The sequence below is a fragment of the Panthera leo genome, chromosome E1, assembly GCF_018350215.1.
Source record: "Panthera leo isolate Ple1 chromosome E1, P.leo_Ple1_pat1.1, whole genome shotgun sequence".
NCBI classification, from domain to species: Eukaryota; Metazoa; Chordata; class Mammalia; order Carnivora; family Felidae; genus Panthera; species Panthera leo.
The window spans coordinates 10,493,588-10,498,277 of NC_056692.1; the positions used below are offsets into that span (position 1 = coordinate 10,493,588).

At 50.0% G+C, this 4,690-nt stretch overlaps 1 long non-coding RNA gene across 1 annotated transcript; it reads right to left on the bottom strand.

Annotated features, from left to right (window-relative positions):
* Positions 1–2,721: 2,721 nt before the first annotated feature.
* LOC122205829 lies at positions 2,722–3,760 on the bottom strand. Its single transcript, XR_006196287.1, has 2 exons — positions 2,996–3,760; positions 2,722–2,832 (listed from the first exon to the last, which is right to left on the bottom strand). It is a non-coding gene; the product is annotated as an uncharacterized LOC122205829 (long non-coding RNA).
* Positions 3,761–4,690: the final 930 nt, after the last annotated feature.

The window sequence follows — 4,690 nt, forward strand, 5'->3', positions numbered from 1 at the left end:
CACAAGAGAGATTGTTTCCTTTGGGGTCCCTGCAGCCTGACCTGCCAGAAGCGGCAACTCTGTGTCTCCCTCCCCCTAAGAGCATCTCGGCGGCTTCCCATGGGGGTGAGGAACAGTGCGGGGGCAGCCAGGATGGAAGGGGCTCCTGGCCCACGGGGCCCAATTAGAAATATTCAGGTGCTGTCTGACTGAACACACTGGATAACAATGACCATCACAAAGCTTAGACTATGTAGATACTTAATCGGTAACAGGAATTAGCTGAGAATGTGCACACAAAAAGCACACGCATACAGACACTTGTACACACACACACGCACAAACTGCTTTTTCTCCCTGAAGCCCAAAGGACCGCCCTAGCACCTCCTGGAGGGTGTTCCAGGAGCCATTTTTGTCCACCAGTTGGTGGGATGGAGCAGGACTCCAGAGGATTCTTCCTACAGCATCCTGCCCGTCCCTGACTATATTCATGTTTTAAATTCTCCACATTTTACGATTTTTAAAAAAAACGTTCATTTATTTATTTTGAGACAGAGCGTGTGCGTGAGCTGGGGAGGGGCAGAGAGAGAGGTGGAGAAGCCCGAGCAGGCTCTGTGCCGTCAGTGCAGAGCCCTACGCGGGGCTCGATCCCACAAACTGTGAGATCATGACCTGAGCCGAAACCAAGGGCCAGACAGTCAAGCGACTGAGTCACTCAGGCGTCCCATTTATGATGCTTTGACATCCTGGTGGCCTTGTGGACCTGGGAGGGACTATCCCTGCCAGAGTTGGCTAATTCCTGGACATAGTAAAGGATTTGCCTATAAGCACACCTTTGATGGGCAAGGCCATCCCCAGCACCTCTGTTTTCGGACTCTGGCAGTCTGGGACACTATCCCCCTGTCATAAATCACCCCAGGGCCATGTACCAGACAACTCGGGACAGCCCCTACACCCCAGAGCCCCTGAAATTATTCAAAGTGGCCAATCCCAAGCCTGTTTCCCCTGTTTCACCCAAACCTTCCAGCAAAAACTAAAGGCTTTTGTCTTTTGCCTCCCGACTGACCTGGGTGCCTCCCCCAACGTGGCCCTGCATGGTGTGATATGCCCCCTCCTCTTAGGAACTATAACAGACTGTCTCTCAAGAGCAACCATTTTCTGATGTTGGCCTCACCATACCTTTTTTTTTTTTAATGTTTATTTATTTTTGAGAGTGAGAGAGAGACACACAGAGCATGAGCGGAGGAGGGACAGAGAGAGGGGGAGACACAGAATGTGAAGCAGGCTCCAGGCTCCGAGCTGTCAGCACAGAGTCCGACGTGGGGCTCGAACTCACAAGCCGTCAGGTCACGACCTGAGAGCCGAAGTTGGACGCTTAACCGGCTGAGCCACCCAGGCGCCCCGGCCTCACCATACCTGAATAAAGCCAACATCTTGGGTACATTTTAAAAAGCACTGACTGTCACGGGAGTTGGGCACTGGGTGTATGAAAGATGACATGAAATGCGGTCATAATGTCAAGGGGCTGTAAAACGAAGCGGGAGGCCGTTAAGGAGATGGGCTTTATGTATGTTCTCACCAGTGGAACCACAAACTTTTGAAGTGGGCCAAACCGAAAATTTTCCCAGGACTCACCGTGAATACCAGCAACTTGCTACAGCAAGAGACTTCACTTACTGATATTATAGCAACCCATTATATTCAGTAAGGATGACCTTTCTGCCACCAACACCGATCAAAGGTTGTTTGTAAACAGCAGATGCAAGCATTCCCTTTTTGCTTTAAAAACTTGACTTTTGGGGCGCCCGGGTGGTTCAGTCGGTTAAGCGTCCGACTTAGGCTCAGGTCATGATCTCACGGTTTCGTGGATTTGAGCCCCGCGTCAGGCTCTGTGCTGACAGCTCGGAGCCTGGAGCCTGCCCCAGATTCTGTGTCTGCCTCTCCCTCTGTCCCTCCCCTGCTCATGCTCTCTGTCTCTCTCTCTCAAAAATAAATAAACATTAAAAAAAGATTTTTTTTTTTTAACTTGACTTTTGCTTTCTAGTGGGACACTATTTGGGTAACTACCCATGTCTGTACCCCAAATAGCAATTCTTTAATCCCAAATAAATGCTCTCGCCTAATTATTACCTCCTGACAATTTTAAGTTGACGAGGGAAGCAGTGTGCAGAGTCCCATGTGGAGCTTACACGGAGGGGTGACTCTGGGGCCGCAAGGGACTGGAGAGGGCAGATGGGGAAAGGACACCCCATCTCTAACCATCGCTGAATAATTGTGGGTAGTTTTGGACTCACAGACTGTCAGGCCCATAGTGAGCCCCAGAATGGAGCTAATCTTCTCTCTTGGCACATGGAGAAAATGAAGCTGGGAGGGGAAGGGACATACACACAGTGAATCAGAAATTTGATCTCATTGCCTCTCCCTGACCTGCTCAGAGTCTGAGCCCAGACTAAAGGCGAAAGGGGAAAACCAGTCCCTTTTTGCCACCCCTAGAAGCTTGGGAGCTAATCTCAAGGTTGTAAAATGGATATGGGGAGCCTGAGTTAACGGAGTCCTAAAGTTCAACCACCATGACTCCATCCAAACAACGCGGAGGACCACTGATGTCAGAGACCGCTTTCCTGGGTGTGCCCAGCCTTGTCATGTGACCCTGGGCAAGGTCTTCCACTGGTCCTTATACCCCCATAAATGATGAAATGTATTTGGTCTCCAGATGCTATGATAACCCCACCAAAAGATATATACCAGGATACCCAAGGCAGCTTTATTCATAATATCCTTTACGTGGAAATAGCCCGGGTTTCCAGCAACAGGAGAACGGAAAGTATGGATGATCATCCGCACGATGGAGAACTGCCCAGCAATAAAAAGGACATGCTTCTGATACAAGCAACAGCGTTATGTCGAGAGAAGAAAACTCTACCCAACACAGCACACACTGTATGCTTCCACGAACATGAAATTCTAGAATAGGCAGGACGGACACTGGTGGTCTTTGTGGGCTCAGAGGCCTTACCTGATCAGAGGGGAGCCGCGGAACACAAGAAGGATGGATATGGCCGTCCGAAGGACGTACTGCTCCCTAAGTACGCCTGGTTGGGTAATGATTCATCTCACAGGAGGGGAAAGGCTTTGTGCTGGCTGCTGTCTCATGAATAAGCCATGATTGTGGACTCAGGTTCATTCATCACTTGGGTGGAGAAAATACCATATGGGAAGTGAGAGCCCAGCACGACTTTTGCTCTCTTCCGCAGTACCTCTGATGAAGTGCTCATTAGGATTCTGAGTTTTCTTCCAAGGTTTTACATTTTAAAACCCTAGGATTTCCCATGACTTTGGTGAAGCTCACAGAGCTCGCGATATTGATCATTCTGGCGATGGGCTTCCCTTTGTTACTGATCCACAAGGTTCCAGATTTGTGGGCTCAGCTTGGTGTCTTTCTGCTTTTCTGTTTCTTTTTAGTTGCCTCAGGATAGAAAAGGTAGATGTGGGAAGTGGGAGACCTGAGTCTATACCGGAAGCCTGGGAGACTGGGAAAGGGGCCCTGAGTGGGTGCTGAGGCGGTGGGGAGGACGAGACCAGCAGAAAACGAGGTACACCCCTCCCCAGGGACTCTCAGTGCAAGGTCTGCTCTGAGCCCGGCTTTTTATCCCACCCTGTGCCCACCCGGCCAATCCCAGCTAAGACTCCACCCGCGTCACAATGGGACGTCTGTGATGCCCTGCACCCCCCCGCCCCCATGTGACTCCATCCATGGAAGTCTACTCAGCCTGTCCAGAGTTCTCCCTTACAGCAGGTCAGGGGACATCCCTTAGTTTCTTGTTACATCCACCGTCGAATTCATCATGGTCTGTTGCTCATGCGGGCACAGGTGAGCTCGCAAGGAAAATCTAAGAACGCAGGAAATGAGAAGGTAGATTTCTAAGGTTGACTCTTAACTTGCTGAGGGGTGTGGAGTCTTGCGAGAGTTTGTTCTTGAACTACTGCATTGGCTGCTCTGGTGACAGTGAACACTATCCCAACAGAGTAAATAATTAAAGAATTAATAAGAGTTACAACATATGTCCCCCAAGGGGTTTCCCTGAAGGAATCTCTGTGAAGTGGGTCAGACAGCAAAGTGGTAACAAACGTGTACAGCTTTCTCTAAAGTGTGGCTCACCGTAGCTGACCCGCAGCTCCTTCCCCCTACAATCAATCTAAAGTTTCCAGGAAGCACAATGAGATGGTGTACATAACGCCCACATCTCGAGAATAATTAAGATGCTTTGGAACTGGGCTATCTGAATCTGAGTTCTGACCCGTCACTAACCCTCATGTGGTCTTGAGTGTGTCTTGTTTAAACTCCCTCACTCTCAGGGCGCCTGGGTGGCTCAGTCGGTTGAGCTTCCGGCTCCGGCTCAGGTCATGATCTCTCGGTTCATGAGTTCGAGCCCCGCGTCGGGCTCTGAGCTGACAGCTCGGAGCCTGGAGCCCGCTTCGGATTCTGTGTCTCCCTCTCTCTCTGCCCCTCGCCTGCTCACCCTCTGTCTCCATCTCTCAAAAATAAATAAACATTAAAAAAAATTTTTTTTTAAACTCCCTCGCTCTCACCATCTGGGAAGAGGAGGACAGCAAGGGCCTGACCCGGGGCTGTGTATGGTTAATGTGGGTGCCATTTGTGGAGTTTGTTCATGTTTGTCCATCTTTGTGGCGACAAAGCAGATGGAATCAC